The sequence below is a fragment of the Acinonyx jubatus genome, chromosome B1 (genome assembly GCF_027475565.1).
Source record: "Acinonyx jubatus isolate Ajub_Pintada_27869175 chromosome B1, VMU_Ajub_asm_v1.0, whole genome shotgun sequence".
Taxonomy (NCBI): Eukaryota; Metazoa; Chordata; class Mammalia; order Carnivora; family Felidae; genus Acinonyx; species Acinonyx jubatus.
In genome coordinates this window covers 142,278,236-142,297,395 of record NC_069382.1, presented here as the reverse complement: position 1 = coordinate 142,297,395, position 19,160 = coordinate 142,278,236, and the positions used below count along the sequence as shown (strand labels likewise).

The 19,160-nt window shown below is 40.1% G+C and overlaps 1 long non-coding RNA gene across 1 annotated transcript; it reads right to left on the bottom strand.

The window, feature by feature from the left end:
- Positions 1–12,404: 12,404 nt before the first annotated feature.
- On the bottom strand, positions 12,405–16,779 carry LOC128314248 (uncharacterized). Its single transcript, XR_008295743.1, has 3 exons — positions 16,287–16,779; positions 14,978–15,135; positions 12,405–12,540 (listed from the first exon to the last, which is right to left on the bottom strand). It is a non-coding gene; the product is annotated as an uncharacterized LOC128314248 (long non-coding RNA).
- Between the last annotated feature and the right edge of the window lie 2,381 nt (positions 16,780–19,160).

The window sequence follows — 19,160 nt, the reverse complement described above, 5'->3', positions numbered from 1 at the left end:
TAATCTTCTGAGTTCTTACAAGCTGGGAACTCTTCCTATCTGTGGTTAGAGAGCTGTGATCTCAGAAGGACTTGACCCACAGTTGCTGGCTTTGAAAACAAAGGAAGGGAGCTGCAAGCCAAGAAATGTAGGTGACTTGAAAAGACAAGGATATGAATGCTCCCCCAGAAACCCCAGGGAAGAATCTAGCAGGGCGACACCTTGATATTTACCTGGTGCCAATACCTTGACACGAGACAGGTGAGGCTCGTGTTGAACTTCTGATCTACGGATCCGTAAGACCATAAATTTCATTGCTTTAAGCTGCTAAATTTGCGGCAATTTGTGAGAGCAGTAATAGAAATCCAATCCAATTTGGGGAAGATCGGAATGAGATTATTTGAGAAGACTGAGAGAAAGGCTGGAAGTAGAGAGACCAACGAATGGTGTTCTAATGGCCTACCTAGATGCACACGGAAGAAATCTTCGAGTAAGATTACGTCTGGGAGAAGAGAGAGCAGGAGGAAAATTGTAGACACATCACAGAAGGAGAACGAGACGTGCTTAGCGATACCTGTGCCCAATGAAAGAAAGCAAAGTCAGCATTCAGTTTGGGAAATAGGAAATTAATCTACTTGATGTTGAATCTAAGATAACAGCAGGGTGGGTATGTATAAATGGCATATTTGAAGTATTTGAAAGCACCTCAAAATGGTATGTACTGTTTTATAACTGACAAAACACTTTCACTTTTACTAACTCTTCGTTTTAAAGCACTATCTGAGATGGAAGGTAGAGAGGAATAAATTATTACCTACGAGAGAATTTGGTCTCCCAAAAGGTTGTGGCTTGCTCCGAGTCACAAAGCGAGCGAAGTCACAGAACTTACACTCGAGGCCAGCTCTCCTGAGTCTCGGGCCAAATTTCCAGCCACTGAGAGCTGCCTCCCCAGTGGAGAGCTTGGCTGTATGGGCTGCACTAAAGATGTGACGGTAGGAACTCCCATCACAGGAACTATAGCTGAAGCCAGAGAAACGTTTCAAGTTAAGCACTTGAAAGGAGTGAGGGTAGAGGAAGAAATGCCATGGAAACCAATGATTGACTCCAGGGAAATGTCTTCACCCGAGAAATTGGCAAAAGGAGCCAGTGAGGATAGAAGAAATGGTTAAATATTTTTATGCATTCATTTACTCAACAATAACTTATTGAAAGCTTAGTATGTGCTTTACTATTCTATATCCTGACCAGTAGTGATGAGCAAATGGATAACGCCTGGAATTTGTATCTCTAGTGGGAAAAGAAAGAAAACAAATAAATACTGGTAACAATAACAGTGGTAAACACATAGAGGGCTGACTATTTGCCGTCAAGCTTCTGAAACGTAATACCATTTCAATCCTGATAACAACTCTATGAGGTATGTAACTAGTTGTGTAAAACTCACTTCTGTCATGAACCTGGGGCACAGTGTAACTTGCACAAAGTCTCACGGATGGTAACAAAATATGGTGGTAATACACAGTATATTCTGGTTTCAGGGCTGCTCTAGCTAGGGTGGTTGGAGAGACGTCTCTTGGTCATATATGAACAGAGATGTAGCCAGATGAGGTGAACAAACTCAGTCATACAAACGTGTGGAGCCAAAGTATGTTTGACCTGGAGAGGAGATGTAAGGACTCTAATGTTCAAAACACACTTTAAGATCTCAGTGTGGCTGGAGCACGCTCCATGGACAGTGGCAAGAGAAGTCAGAGAGATAGGCAAGAGTAGAACATTTAGAGGGTAAAGGCTATGGTAAGGTGTTTGCATTCTGTTAAAAATGCAATAAGTCATTAAAGGGTAAGGGATGGGGTGGTGATATAACTTGCATGTCTACAAGGCCAGTCAGTCTGCTCTGTGGAAAATAGACTAGAGAGGCAAGGCAAACCTGGAAGATAAGGTAGAGGGTAATTTTTGTCACCTGCTTAAATGACAGCGTGGCTAGGACAAGGATGGCAGTAGTGGAGGTGATGAGAAGTGGTTGACCTCCAGCTGTATTTAGAACGTACTTCGTATCAACAGGACTTGCTGATGGTTACAACTAAAAGAGCAAAACTAAGAGACACAATGACATGAGGATCAGAAGAATAAAAAGCCAAGATTCACAGCAATAGTCAGCACTGTCCAGTACAAAAGAACCTAGAAAAAAACCGAGAAGGAGGAAAAAGGCCACTGGTTTTGACTTCTGAATGTCATGAAGGCTAAAAAAGTGTTTTCAGAGGATGGTGAAGATAGAGGCCAGATTGCACTAGATGGAAAGAGTTAGCCGTGGCTGCTGGTAGAAAATGCTTATCTAGAATCTGGGCTGTGAAACAGAATGGAAATGACAAGTGCCCAACTGTTCAATGATCATACGGCCTTTTGATTTACCAGACCCTATGCTTTTCTCTCTGGCCTTTTCTGTGTTCATTAAAATCAGTAGTAAAAGAACATGGAGATCACAGAAGAGGTTAACATCACTGGTTAAAATGGAAGTTGGGAATCACTGATGGATTTCATACTGCAGATAACTGAGAGTTGGCTCCCACCCCAAATTCCAGGAAACGGACCCGTGCATGTGAGTCATGTGCTTACATAAGATGAAGTCTAGATTACAGGAGGAGAATCTGGCTGTGGGAATAGAAATTAGCCCCTAATCACTGGGTAGGGCCTCTTTCTAGAGCATGGGTTGGGCTATGGAACAGAAGGTTGAACTGGAGAACATGCACGGTAGCTCTATTGAGAGTATGTTCCTTCCCCAGTGCACACGATAGCTCCTGATCTGTTGGTAGGATCATGTAATTGAAGAATCTTAGGTAGGAGGTTTGGAATTAATGGCTACAAATCATAGATGACTTCTCAGAGGTAACAGTTTGCTCTCCTTGATGTCACAGACTGGGAAACCTGGCAAGGGTTTGTAGTTGAAATAAAATGCCATGTTTCTGCCTTCTTAATCTGTGCTTCAGGCTCTCTGATTGACCATTGTCTCTATAATACTATTCCAGAAATTGAGACCCAATCTCTAGTATTCCTATGTTTAATGTATATTTGTTTCCTGGCCACTTGTCATTCTGTGGTGCTTAGTAGAAGGGCTCAACATGTGTCACTGATATAATAATGTAAGGAGGGTTCCTTCTTAGGACCAACCTAGATTGTAAAACAGCCCCAAACCAAGACTGTAACAGACAGTGTCTGCCTTTTTAGGTACACGCACACACGTGTGCACATACACAAAATGTGGATAGTTTGTGTAGCAATGTGCAGATAAAATTACAAATAAATACATCCAGAGTCGAATGACAAAGAAAAACCTTAAATATCACAGATATATTTTCTGAATCTAGGTCCATTCCATCTGAAATTTAGGTCCTCCGAAACATGAAAGAAACTAACTTTGGAAATCACATCACAAGAGAAACAATTGAATTATTTTAAAAGTCCTTGACATTGAGAAAATGAAAATTTAGCATATAATGAAAGTGTGGCTTTTTCACAGATCGTCATGAGTCATAGTGTGTTTTCTTGTCTGAATGTGCAACATTTGGTTTCAAGCTCGATTCTTTCATCAGGAAACAAATTCAATAGACATTGCCCCCTTTGTAACAGCCCTACCTGTATCAGTTTACAACAATGGTAAAAGAATTTCCCCATGTTGGTTTGAAAACTGGCCCCTATACACGAAGGACAAGGACAGACTGAAGGAAGAGAGGTAGACCATTCCAGACTCGTAGGTAGCAGGTTTAATCGACAAGGGAACTTACATATGGGGCTCGTCTTGGGCAGACATGTATTGAGTAGTTCTCCACCATCACCTGCCAGAATCTTTTTTTTTCTTTTTTTTTTTTTCAGACAGAGAGAGAGAGAGAGAGAGAGCACAAGTAGAGGAGAGGGGCAGAAGGAGGGAGAAAGAGAGAGAGAGAGAGAGAGAGAGGGAGAGAAGTCTTAAACAGGCTCCACACTGAGTGTGGAGTCCCACATAGGGCTTGATCCCACAACACCGGCCTCATGACCCAATCCCAAATCAAGAGTTGGATGCTCAGCTACCACCCAAGTGCCCCTCATCTGCCTGAATCTTAAAAGTGTATAGAGATGTCTTAAATAGGCTTACTTGCATATTCAGTCCAGATGGTTTCAACAACGTCTTGTTCTCTCATCCTTGTAAATTGTGGGCAGAACGTACATTCCAAGGACAGGGAAGGGTGTGAGGAACCTACGATTGTCTGGGTTCAGTTAATGGGTCAACCAGTGCTCACTTCCTTTCAATGACATCTTTTCATGTTCCACTAAATGAGGAGTTTAGGAGTCATGTTCTGAATGTCACTCACCAAATTCAGCAGCAGGGCCTTGTGTATTTGGAAAGAACCTATGGAATATAGTAGGGTGGTATGTGAAAAGAACAGGGGTTTTATTAAAATTTATGGTTATCTCTTTTTAAAAGATGTACTCTGTCTTTATAATTATTGTTTTTAATTACAAAATAACATATTTGTTTTTAGCAAATTTTCATAGTACTGTAAAATTCAAGTAAAAATAAGTTTAAAAGTTACCTTTTTCCCTACACCTTAAAATGACCACAGTAGCGTTTTAATGTATAGTTTTGAAATCTTTTATGGGTCTGGGGTTGTGGGTGTATGTGTATGTACATCTACATGCAGAAATTGAGTCACTCTGTGTATGCCATCTTGCATCTTGTTTTTACCACTTAATAATGGCATTTTTACAAGTCAGCAAATATTAAATAGCATTTCAGTGACTGTATAATCTTAAAACAAAGCTATTATTAGATGTGTAAGTTGTTTATAATTTTCCAAAATTGTATACCAATTTTGATGAGTATCTCTGTGACAAAGCCATTGTGCCTCTCCATGGTTATTTCTTTAGAATAAATATGCAAAAGTGAGATTACTGGAATAAAGTTAGGTACTTATAAAGTTTTCCTTTAATACAAGCCTCAACAGTTATTTTTTAATTTCGATGATAAAAGAAATTTCTTAATGTCAATAGAAGACTTTGGCAAGTGGTTCAGTCATGAGTTAACCTGAAAGCTTTCCATCCCCCTTCTGCCATTGTTTCTTCTCTCTGAACAGCATGAGAAAAGTCCCAGATATCTTGCGCCTCTGCCTCTAAATATTTCAGTATTTATTTCCTAAGAATAAGGATATTCTTTACATAACCACAGTCAAGTTATCAAAATCAAGAAATTTAATATCTACATACTATTGCCTGATATTCCTTCCATATTCAGATTTATCAATTGTCCTAATAATGCCTCCTATGGTTCTTTCTTTCTCTTTTTAGTCGTTTTGGTCCAGAATTTAATACAGGATCGTATACTGCATTTTGTTTTCAAGTCTCTTTAATTTCCTTTAATTTGGAACAGTTCCTCAGCTTCTTGATCTTGACTTTGTAAAGATTACGGTATAGCTATTTTCTTTTCTTTTTTTTTTTAATTTTTTTTTTACATTTATTTATTTTTAAGAAACAGAGTGAGACAAAGCATGAGCGGGGGAGGGGCAGAGAGAGAAGGAGACACAGAATCCAAAGCAGGCTCCAGGCTCTGAGCAAGCGGTCAGCACAGAGCCTGATGTGGGGCTCAAACCCACGAACTGTGAGACTGTGACCTGAGCCGAAGTCGGACGCTCAACCGACTGAACCATCCAGGCGCCCCGGTATAGCATTTTCTAAAATGCCCTTCATTTTAGAATTTTCTGGTGTTGGTTCATGATTAAATTCAAGTTACGTATCTTCAGAAGGAATATGCCAGAAGCAGTAGTGTGTTTCTCGTGGTACATTATATTAGGAACCACAGGATATTAACTTATCTCAATGGTTGTGGTATTAACTTTGATCACTTAGTTAAGGTGCCATTTATCCTTTAGATTTCTCTACTGTAGTTACTACTTTTCCCTTCCTAATTAATAACTAGTTTGTGGGAGATATGTTTGGGCTATGTTAATGCACTATTTCTCATCAAAATCTCACCACTGGTTTTAGCATCCACTGATGATTTTTCCAACCTGTCATTGCTTCTACATTTATTATTTGGCATTCCATAGTAAGGAAGAGCTTTTCCTAAAGCTTTATTTATTTATTTTTAATCAGTATGAATTTATGAATCCTTGTTCTATCACCGGTTTTATAAATTACAGGAAGAGTCCTCTCATGTCATTTCAGTAAAGGGATTAAGGGAACATGCTCACAATCCAGACTGAGATCCAGGCAAGGCTCTGGTACCTTGGGCGTCTTACTTAACCTGTGAACTTGGCCATGTCACCAAACCTCTCTGTGCCTCCATTTCTTCATCTTTATAGTAATCCACCTCAAAAGGCTACTATAAGGATTAATTGTACCTCTGGGGTGAATTGTTTTTCTCATCCATATAATTAAGTCAGCTGTGCTTTTGTACTTTGGGTTTCTGGTAAATTTTCAGCCTTTCTTTCTTTCTTTCTTTCTTTCTTTCTTTCTTTCTTTCTTTTGTCTTTCTTTCTTTTGAGAGGGAGTGGGAGGACAGAGAGAGAGAGGGAGAGAGAGAATCTCAAGCAGGTTCCATGTTCAGCATGGAGCCCGATGCGGGGCTCAGTCCCATGACCATGAGATCATAACCTGAGCCTAAATCAAGAGTCAGACACTCAACTGACTGAGCCACCCAGGCCCCGAGCATTGCTTCATTAATCTTTTGTTAGAAGTGCTCCTGAGCAGGAGAAAGCAGAGAAATGCACAACTTTTCCAGATCATGCTGAGCTGGTGGAAGATGATAGATGAAGCATTTCCTCTTAGTGAGGCATTGGGTCTCCTTGGAATCCCTGAGTTTGCAGAACATCATATTGACCTGTTTCTCTGGCGCCCCGTCATCGAGTGGGAGTAGAAAAGACTCAGTGCCTCCCCAGAGGGCTTGTTCTTTCACTTTAGAGGCTGGAGATCAGGAATGGGCAAGAGGAAGTTCAGTGCTTCATGTAAGGTTATAAGAAAACCCATGAAAACAGGAGCTGGAGGGATTAAAAACCAGGAATGTGAACAGAGAGTTACTGATAAAGTTATTAACTGAAATGCTATTTTAAAGAGCACAACCTTAGGTACCACATAAAGTTTCAATTAATGGGAAATACACTGGTCAGAATGTGTGTTCATACTGTCCTTTTGAAAATCTGTTTTGCACAACTTAGCAAGCTTACGCTGGTAATTACACTTTGAGGAATCCATTCTGAAGAAATAGTCTCAAATTCATGTAGAGAATCTGAACAAGGATGCTTATCATATCATTGAATTCAGGATTGCAAAAAGTTGGGAACATTTTATCTATCCATACAATGAACCCATAAAATGAAAATGCTGTTTCTGAAAATATTCTAATGTCATTGGGAAGGGCTCACAATTTAATGTTAAGCAAGAGAATGAAGGCATAAAACTGTGTTGGCTGGGTTTTCTGGGAAGAAAAGATTTGGGGGCAGGATAATGTCTTTGAAAGACAAAGGAGAGGGACTAGGGGAACTGGGGAGAGACTTCAGATGGCACTGTGGGTCTGGCATCTCTCCTGAGAGGGAAGAAAGACTAGATAAGAGGAGATCCTCAGCCTGTGGTTCAATGCGGAGAGAGTCTCAGCCAGGCCAACAAGGGGCTCTGGTTCCGAGATTGCTTGTAGAGGAGTCCCACATGAGGCCAAAAGTGTAGGCCCTAGTACCCATTGCGGTGCATAGCCTTGGCCAGACCTGCCTGTGGACAGTGTCCCTGTCCAGCACTGTGGCAGATGTCAAAGAGGCTTCTGTCTGCGGGCTGCACGCCCTCCAGCTAATCAGGACACTCTTTCTTGAAGGGAGATCAGATCGCTTATTTCCTCACTACTTATTTGATGCCATGCCACTTTTGAGAAAGAGAGAAAAAGAAAATGGGGGAAGAGGAAGGGGAAGAGAGAGAAAGGAGGGAAATAAGTAAAAATCAGGTGGCTATTGATTATCTCTAGAGTGTGGGAATATGAATTTTGTAAAAAGTCATTTACATAGTTTACAGATTTCTACAATAGGCATATATTATATTACACTAAAAAAATTGATCCAAGAAAAAACTCACATAAACTTGCATGGAAATTAGCGTGAAAGGTACAAAATATCTCTGTGCCGTGGACATTCCCAGCTACCTTTGCTAGTCTAAGAGCTATGTATAGTTCTTCCACAAACTAACAGAAAAATCCCGGTTTTCATTAAATGTTTCCCTGTGAGCTCATGAGAATTCTAAGCACTATTTAAAAAAGGGATTAAATCAACATGTATTACGGTCAAATGGCAAGTCCTGTTTCCTCCCCACCTCTCCCAGTGAGTCAAAGAACACCCTATAATCTTCATAATCTCCTACTTGCCTACAACATCACATTGAAAAGGTTGGCTGTGCGATACTTGGAGGCAGGTAGATGGAGGGGTATCAGAATGGTGAAGTGGGCAGATGAAGTAGAACCTTAAGGCCACGTGAAAGACGTTGTGCTGTCCTGAGAGCCAAGCCACGCCACCAGCAGTGTCCTCCCGCACAAGCACGTTTTATAGGAGCCACTGCTCAACAGCTAGAATAAGGACCTCGATTGTTAATCTCTTTATTCTTGTCTTCCAGATGAAGGGGTTTAGACTGTCAGCTCAGACAAGTAGCAAGACCCTAAATTGTGCCCAGCTTTGGAAATGAAAAATGCATTCAAGAAGAGAGATGGTGGGATATCAATGGGCAAGGTAGCTTTTCAAAATAATAGAATATACGACACATGATTTGTAATCCCTTTATCCAAGTAGGTTTGATTTTACATTGTAGATTTGTATTTGAGTCCAGTATTTCACAGATTTTCTTTTTTCCTATGCCTAATTTTTTTTTCCCCAAAGCCTGTAATTCACTTAGCTGACAAGTAGTTTGCTTGGTATGGGCTCATCTGAGGATCTGAGTATGATGAATCGTCTAAAATATAGATGTAAATTGTTTTCAAATTACATATTCACATCTATAAACTTAATGCGATGAAAAATTTAAAAAGCATATATATTAGTCATTTCAAATAATTTTTGTTTTCTACTCTTTAAAAGTCAGTATAATTATCTCTCCCAACTTCTGGGGTTGTGGTGAGAATTATATGGATAACACGTCCAAGGGATAGCCAGTACCTGTGTGCGATCTTCTCTTCTACCTAAAGAAAGACTGTTCTCAGGGGAGGCCATAGCTGGTCAGGAGGAGCCGACTCATGACATCCGTCTTTCGTTTTTCTCAGTCTGGTTTGGAATGTGTCACTGTCAGAGCAACAGTGCTGGTATTTGAGGCTATCCTCAGAAGACATGCAAGAAAGTTGAACAAAAGCCCCAATGAAGGCACTGCTACCTTGGATTCCATTTCTCATCAAAATCGTGTTCTCCAAGGAAGATTTTGGTAGTCATAATCCACCATTAGTGGTCAGATTTTGTCCAAGTGGAGCTGAACTAAAAAAATAAAAATAATTAAAAAATTCTAGCAAAATAAACTGCCCGAGGCTATCCCTCATGTGACTCATTTGAACGGAAATGTGAAATTATTTGAAGGCATAAGAAAAATCTTATATGAAGTGATCCAAATTAAATGAGTTAAATGCCAAGGGATGAGTCACTTCTTTTCTCCAAAAGCACTAGAATTTCTGCTGATATCATTTAGCATCATCTTTCCATAATTATTCCACCTTTCCCTTCACCTTGCATTTAGTCCACTGTTCTACATTTAAGTCACACAGACTCTCAGGATTGGAAAGCCCGCATACTATTGTTTAAATTTTAAAATTAAAGTTGGTAATTTTTTAAAATATTTGTTTGTTTGTTTGTTTGTTTTGAGAGGAGAGAGAGAGAATGAGCAGGAGAGGGACAGAGAGAGGAAGAGAGATAATCCCAAGGAGGCACCATGCTGTCAGTATAAAATCCAACGTGGGGCTCGATCTCACAAACCATGAGATCATGACCTGAGCTGAAACCAAGAGTCAGATGCTTAACCGACTAAGCTTAGGCACCCCTAAAGTTGGTAATTTTGCCTTTTGTGGAAGGTATCTGAGTTTTCCAATGAGCATTCGATTTTGCAATACTTCCTTTTTATAAACAGGTCATATAATGCATCAGAAGGATCCACTTACATCCATAGTTCTGAGAAACTGATAATCCGAGAAATTTCCAAACTGTATCATGAATTACACAACAGGAGTATTTACAAACAAATGATAGTTGAAATACACAATTTTTTGTCCTATCCATGTAAGATGTGCGAGGGGTAAATAAATTTCCTTCCCAGATGGTGGTTTGTATAGGTGGTGACATCTGTGTTGAAATGATCCCACAAGCTTGCACGCTATTCATGCCCGGACGTTTTCCATCAAAGAGGGATGACTAAGAGTGACCATGCCAGCTCATAGGGCCAAGAATTCCAGGATAGTCTTCTTGCCTGCCCAGGCCCAACCTGTCAAAGGTTCAGGGATAGAAATCCTCTCTGATCATCCTCATGTTCACTTAAAACTGGGAAAAATTAGTTAAACAGAGTAGTCTCTTAAACTGGATATTACTTAGTTCTTACAGTTGACCAGTGACAATAGCCAGTGACAAAAACCATGTTTTCTCTGCAATTAGATATAATTTTTTGTTATTCCCTAACCCTGTGCAAATCAACCCTGGGTGCACATTACTATTGAATTTAATACATGAAACCATAGAAATCCTAGAAGAGAACAGAAGCAGCAACTTCTTTGACATTGATCACAGCACCTTCTTAGTAGATATGCCTCCTGAGGGAAGGGAAATAAAAGCAAAAATAAACTATTGGGACTTCATCAAAATAAAAAGCTTCTGCCCAGTAAAGGAAACAATCAACAAAACTAAAAGGCAACTGATGGAATGGGAGAAGATATCTATAAATGACATACCTGATAAAGAGTTAATACCCAAAATGTATAAAGAATGTATAAAGCTCAATACCCCCAAACAAATAATCAAATTAAACATGGGCAGAAGACATGAATAGACATTGTTTTCAAAGAAGACAGCCAGATGGCTAACAGACACATGAAAAGATGCTTAACATCACTGATCATCAGGGAAATACAAACCAAAGCTACAATGAGGTATCACTTCACATCTGTCAGAATGGCTAAAATCATATATGGTATACATATATGTGTGTGGGGGGGGGGTACACACACACACACACACACACACACACACACACACTGGAATATTACTCAGCCGTAAAATCTTGCCATTTGCAATGACATGGCTGGAGCTACAGAATACAGTGCTTAGTGAAATAAGTCAGTCAGAGAAAGACAATGATTTCACTCATATGCAGAATTTAAGAAACAAAACAAATGAGCAAAGCAGGGGGGGAGGGGGGGGGGTGGAGTGGGAGAGAGACAAACCAAGAAACAGACTTAATAGAGAACAAACTGATAGTTACCAAAGCAGAGGTGGGTGGGGATGGCTTAAATAGGTGATGGCCATTAAGTAGTGCACTTGTGGTGATGACCACGGGTTGAATCACTATATTGTACACCTGAAACTAATATTATATTGTGTGTTAAGTGGAATTTAAATTAAAACTTTTAAAAAAAGAGAGATTTAAAAAATATATCTACGCATAGGTCCTACTCCAAACAAATTAATTAACATCTTTTGGAGTGAAATTTGGTAGGAAGCTCCTTGGGATGCTTATGTGCAGACAGGATGAGAAACAATAGTCTCAACCAACAGAATCACTTGATGCGCTTTATAAAGTACAGATGCTTGGATGCCCCCACCGGAGATTTAATCTTTATTGATCTGGGTGCTGCCTTGAACCCTGGGAGTTTTAAGAACTCCGAGGATGATTCTAAATGTGCAGCCAGGTCAAGACGGTGGTTTTGTAAATTGTCTGCGTCTTCTCTTTAGAAAGCTGAAGAAATCCAGGAGGAAGAAGTCTCTTGAAGCAGTGGCTCCAACATTGGATCTCTTCAGAGACAACAAAGGTATTTATAACTATAATAACTCTTCACACTTATTTAGCATGCAGTACATTTCAGAATGTTTTCAGGGCTTTCGATCATATTAAACAGGTATGGACATATTTTGAAAATAATTACAAACTACAAAATCAATACCTTTCAATATTGCCTATCATTTTCTGCTTTGTATCATCATTTATTTTAACCCTTTCTTAATTCCTCTAATAAACTAGAAATTCCTTAAGGTTAACTTCTGTTTCTTATTTATCTTTGTATTCTACACGAGTGCTCGATAAGCGTTTTTACTTGGTTGGTGTTCAATAAATTTCTCTTGCATAAGGGACTGGATAATCCCCTTTGCTTTGGTGAACACTGGTGAGGACTACTGTGCTTGCTTCTCTCTGGGCTTTCTAGATCCATGAGCCTTATGCCCACAGATCCTGTTTTCATGGAACTTACATTCCAGGGAATGAATAAAATGCGAAGATTTCAACTTCCAGGACTACTCCAATGTCTTATGTCCCTACTGACAGGCCACAGCAGAGCTCCAGACGGGGACAAGCCAAAAAACGCAAGGACAGGTGCCTTTTCCTTTGCTAAGAGGAAGTCAAGGGTTAGTCTGTGTTGGATCATTGCACTCCTTCTATTATTTTAAATGAGCAACTTTCTATTACTTCAAGCTTCCTCACACAGTGGACTTAAAAAGCACAACCAAAGGAATGCATTAACAATGCTTAGAACAGAAACTTGAAATCTTAACAGACGATATAAATGCCTCAGTTTGCCAGGTAATCTATGTTTTCATTTCCCGATTGGAAGGACTTTGCCTAAAGCTTCTATCTGAACTGGTGATTTACACCTGCGATGCTTGAAATGGACATATTGCGAAGAAGTCTTGGCATGAGAAAACATTTAACATACAATTAACATAAAATTAAATGCGTGCACGTGTAACAGTCTCCCATGGACAATTCGGAGGAGAATAAAAGTGGCTTTTTCTCAGGTTATGTCAAGTTGAAGAAGTGATTAGGAGGAGCCTCAAAATGCCTGCTGTTAAACATTCTCCCTCTCCCAAATGGCTTCGGTGTCAGATGCTAGTTTATCATCCCTTTAAGCAAAGACTAAGTCCTGTATTCCTCTTCAAGGGAAATTATTGGTCATCTTCAGAGAGGCATTGGGGCTATCACATAATCTGAAGACAGGAGATTTGCAGATCAGGCTCACCGGCTCTTCTCATTTCAAAACTGCCCTGGGCAAGAAGGAGGAGAAATGTAGAAAAACCATAAATGCCCTTACTTTACTCAAGAGTTACATCCTGAGTAACTTGAGCCTTGACTGCAGGGTAGGCTGGGTGAAGTTCGGCCCAAAATAAATTTGCCTGCACCTATGAAAATTGTGTTTTCAATTTTAGAATTTGAGCTCTTTGGCTTTTGTGATCAAATGTCTTTTAAGAGTACTGGCAGGCCGAATGGGGCAATGGCTGCGATTCTGTTCAAAAACCCTGTGTGCTTACATTGGAGACAAGATAATATTCAATATAAACAACCAATTAAAGAATTACCATTATACTGGGATGTGAGGTGTGTAGGTGGGGTGGGAGAAGAGTTATTTTGAGTTTAGAGACCAAATATAAAAGTGATATACACAAATGGAAAAAATATTAGTGTACTTTCAGGTTCAACTTCAACTAAAATTATTTACCATCATAACCATAAAACATAATGACTTTAAAAAGCACCTTGACAAAAATGCGCAAAGAGAATGGGAAATCATCTGAAGGTCAGAATCTGAGAGTCTGATCTAAAATTAGGGTTTTCTTTATGAATACCCCTTGTTATGTTTCTACAAATGCCAATCTCAAGTCTACGTTTTCAAAGACAGTAGATGTCTCCCAGCTCTTATTATTCTTTCAAAATGAGGTAATTAAAAGAGCTAATGGTTAACTAGGGAAGAAAAAAAAAGTACTACATATCCAAACAGCTGGCCTATAGTAGGTATCACTTTTCTTTTCTAAGGGAAAACAGGATGAAGATCCAGTAACCACATTTAAAGATTGGAAACTGACTAACAGGATGTAACCATCTTGGCATGAAGCTTGTGTAGGAAAGACTTGGAATTCAGCAAGATAAAAATATCAATTGATATACAAAGGCAAAGGAAATTTTACTGAAAGCATAACATTCCCATGTTGGAAATATTAATTTTTTTATATGAAACTTATTGTCAAATTGGTTTCTATACAACACCCAGTGCTCATCCCAACAGGTGCCCTCTTCAGTGCCCATCACCCACCCTTCCCTACCTCCTACCCCCCATCAACCCTCAGTTTATTGTCAGTTTTTAAGAGTCTCTTATGGTTTGGCTCTCTCCCTCTCTAACTTTTTTTTTCCTTTCCCTCCCCCATGGTCTTCTGTTAAGTTTTTCAGGATCCACATAAGAGTGAAAAGTTTTCCTAAGTGCAAATCAATAGACGATTCTGGTTAAAAATATGCCGGATAACAGAAAACTGATGTAACTGTATTTCTTCCTTCAAATATTAATATTTGTAGCAACGCAGTATTTGTAGCAATATTTGTTGCATTGCTACAAATATTAATATTTGAAGGAAGAAATACAGCTGCATCAGTTTTCTGTTATCTGGCATATTTTTAACCAGAATTGTCTATTGATTTGCACTTAGGAAAACTTCTAAGTACACGGATAGTAATTATTCATTATCACAACACTGGGATGCTGAAACATTATGAAGAGCTATTTAAAGGCCAAGCATACTTGTATACTCTAATACTTGAAAATAACCAATGTTTATGTAAATCATGTTCGGTGTATTTTAATTAACCATAACATTATTTCCTAGGGATGCCAGACACCAGACTTCTTGTAAATAACATCTATTGGTAGGATTCTCCCTTAATTTATATAAGTAGAAAAAGACCCATCGTTGAGGCCAATTAGAAAAGAGAATTATACTAAAGAAAAATGAGTAATGAATCATTAGCCTCATACTTCAAGTGACAATGAATTTGAACTCACCGATTTCACTTCTCCACCAATTTCCAGGTATTAGACGGTTTCTGATTAAGGTTGGTTCTTCTCGACTTGTCTGTCACTTTTGCCATTTGGAGAATAATATTTTAGGACCACATTACTGAGTTCAAGCACAGATGTGCAATGATGGGAGTGATTACAAACTGTAAGAATTATGAAACCTCAATCACTAAAAAGTGTTAGAATAGCATTTTGCAATGAAAGGAACAATCCAAATGACAGCCCTGCCTTAGTTTAAAGCAAGGTTCTCTTTTCTGCTTATTATGGATCTTTGATAAGAAATACAATTGCTGAGAAGTCTGTTTTGCTTGCTGTTTGCTACGAGCATTGTGAGGCCTTTCCTGAATGTAACCCACTGTGTAGTAGAATGGGTTGTAAACCTTCCTAAATGTAGTCTGATATGTAATGGAATGAGTGATTGTACATAAACTAACCGGCATTTCTCGCTTCTGTAAACCTGCTTGCTTAGCACATTCCTCACCTACCCTACCCTCTTCCCCCTTCCCCCTTTTTCCTCTCGCCACAAGTAACGGACAAAGCCTTCCCGCCAAAGGACAGACAAAGGACGCCCAATCAGAGAACAACAAATGTCCTTACTTTAAAATCAACTAATGAGGCCCCTCATAATTTGAAACCTCCCCTGTGCTATTTGTCTCTGTCTATAAAAACGCTGTACCAACCCTGATCGAGGCCTCTTGCGTCACCGGCGACGAGTGCGCAGAGGACCAGGTTCGAACCTGCAATAAACGACCCTTGCCGCTTGGCTTTGACTTACGACTCTGGTGGACTTTTGTGGGAGGTTTCGGAACTTCGGGCATTACAGCAAAGCACACTCCTTGGACCACTTGCATCAAGAAACTATCTGGGATGTTTGCTGCACACATGATTTCCTCGGCCCCACTCTAAATCTAATAAGTCAAAATCTTGACACAGGAATGGGCATTTTAATTAAGTGCCTCGGTTGATTCTTATTCGTGCTGAAGACTGAAAATATCTGGAAAAAAATGACTTCTTTTCCTAACTTAAAGCCAAAATGTTGTAAAATCTGGGAGTAATTAAAGATTTAGGTTTATGGTGAGATCTAAGCTCTGGCTAATGTAAGACTATCTCTAATGGAGTGATATCAAGGGCATGTCCTATTGTCAACAAAAACCATCTTGGAATGCAAGGATTTGGTTAGAGGCAAGGAAAAATCTTTATTGCCAGGCAGTTTGCAAACTGAGAAGACGCAGCCATTGCCCACACACCAAAAGTATGCTCTGAAGGGGGAAGGATTGGGCTCCGGGTTACTCACCAGTTTTCTGCCCTTTGCATAATTTGGTCGGACTCAAGTCCCGACCTGCAAGTTTCAGGAGCGGAGGACAGCACGGAGGACACAGCTCACTATTTGTGGGAGCACTTTCAGGATGTGAGCTCTTCGAGGGCGTGACAGATATGTGGTAGGTGTCTTTTTGCAAATTCGGCTGAATTTTCTGCCAGCTTTTCATCTTAGGCTGTCCTGGCTGATTTTGTTCTTCGTAATCATTCGGCCTGATTCAAATTTTAGTTTTTCATCTTTGACATGAGGAAACCCATCTTTTCTGCCAGTTATTGCTGTCTCATTATTGGGTCTCTTGTTCTCACTATGACGCCTCGAGGAAGCGCTTCCACAGTTACAGGATGATGACGATGATAGTGGTGGTAGTGGCAACGGTGATGAAAATGATGGCGGTGATGGTGGTAGTGGTGGTGGTGATGACGGTGGTGATGATGGTGATGGTGATGTGGAGGATGATGGTGATGGTGGTGGTGATTGATGAGGTTTTTTTGAGGTGACAGTGGGATATGCAGCGTCCGGAGCTGACGACCAAGAAAGGATTCTTGAAGACATCTTTGGTGCAAAAAGGTGATTTTATGGGAGTATGGGACTGGTCCAGAGGGCAGAAAGAGCTGCCCCAGGACCATGAGGAGAGACTGGTTATAAACTATGGGATTGAGGGAGATAAAGTCCAGGGGAAGTTTCCAGTGAGATTTTCATATGCTAAAGAAGACTCACAGGATACTGAAGGCCTAGCTATTGTCAATCTAAGCTTGTTTTTCCCTCTAGCAAAACATTAACATTAAGACAGTAGGGAGTTCCTGAGGAGACATTTTACTCTGCCTGCCTCAAGTATTTGTCAATGGCCGCAGGTTACAAGGAAATTTAATTCTAGCCGCCATTTCCTTCTGCCTTTGTTTCCTACATCACTATGGAGGGGTGATGGAGACTTAGGTCCTGCAGGACTATGATCTCTATCAATTAACCATTAGTTTTTCCCCTTTCCTTTGTTCTTGGGCAGCCAGGAGTGCCAGAGGAATATCACGCAGATCCCACCTGGTGGTGGGGGGTGGGGGCGGGGGGGGGGTGGTGTTTGCGGCCTGTCAGCTTGCCTTATGCTCCCTCATCAGTGATGATGCAATCAAATTAATTTTAGCCAAAATTCCAGAAAGTGTCTTGAAAATATGAAGTGCAACGCTCATCACAGGGCCTTTGCCCTTATTTACGTTCCCTTCCCTGAAGTGATCATTCTCTAGATTTTAAATCGCCGGATTTTTATTTGCGCTCAAGAATCACTTTGTCTGAGAGATCTTCCCTGGCCACCCTTAAATTTCACCACCCTCCCTTACTCTATCCTCTCACGTGGATTTATTTTTCTTCATCGGTATTATCATGTTCTATATTAATATTTATTCGTTTACTTGTTTCAGTTCTTCTCTCACTAGAATGTAAGATTGATGAGAGCCGTGTCTTCACGTGTTTTGTTCACTGCTCTACTCCCAGTACCTAGGATGATGATAGCACTATGAGAAATCTTAATACATATTTGTTGGCAGTGAATGAGTCAACATACACAGTTGTTAGTCCCTCCGCAAACACGTGTTTTAAAATGACCCAAAAGGGAACAAGAATGTGAACTTGTAAAACCCCGATTAACCTCATGTTTTTCATGCTCTGGCAAAGTTGTCTACACACACACACACACACACACACACAATGTACTAAAGGTAAATTTATGTTCCAATGTTTCAAGACACTCCCCTGTTAAACTCATCTCCCTGCTTTCACTATTGTCACATCTAATTCATCTTCCACGTTGAAACCAAGGTAATCAGATAACATCATTCATCTGTTTAAAACCCTTCAATGGCAGCCCATTGTGTCCTGGATAAAATACCCCTAGGGCTTTGCATGGTCCAGCCTCATCAGGATTCACACCTGCCTGATCAGCTCATCCAATAGCGCAAACTCTGCCAAACTCAAAGCCATATTGATGCTGACCTCTCTGCAGAGACTGCCCCTTTCTCCTGGCCTTGGCCAGCTCCTGCTCGTCCTTCAGTTCTTATAGGAAATGTCATTTTTTTCTATGAAGCCTTTTTTAACCTTGTGGTCTAACCTAGTTCTTCTTTTTTTTTAAATTTTTTTAACGTTTATTTATTTTTGAGACAGAGAGAGATAGAGCATGAACAGGGAGGGTCAGAGAGAGAGGGAGACACAGAATCTGAAACAGGCTCCAGGCTCTGAGCCGTCAGCACAGAGACCAATGCGGGGCTCGAACCCATGAACTGGGAGATCGTGACCTGAGCTGAAGTCGGACACTTAGCCTACTGAGCCACCCAGGTGCTCCTAACTTAGTTCTTCTTGATGCATTTTCTGATAAGCGTTCCATGATACACTTCCATAATATTGATCACAGTTCATATAGTTATTGACAATACGATTATTATTTTTAGAAGCCCACTCAACTCCACTAAACTCTGCGTTCCATCACACAAGATCCTTGTGTTCTTTTGTGTCCCCAGTAATCGGCACAATGCAGTGTGGGCTCTCAATCAATATACATTGACTGACTGAATGAGCCATCCAGAACTACCTTCTGGTAAGAGTGTTGTTAAGATACAGCTATTTTACACCATTGTGAGTGCTTTGTAGTTCCCGGAAAGCGTAATGCTTTTAAAATAGTTTTAATTCTAGTGTGCTCTTTTTATCTTTAACAGTAACTCTCATGCATTATCTGGATTTGATTTAATCCTTTAAAACCTTTCTGAGGTAGTCAGTATTGTTTACTCAGAGAGGAGGCTCAGTACAAATGATGGGCACCAAGGTTTGAGTCCGGTCCTATGGACTCCATAGCCTGTGCTTTAACCTTCA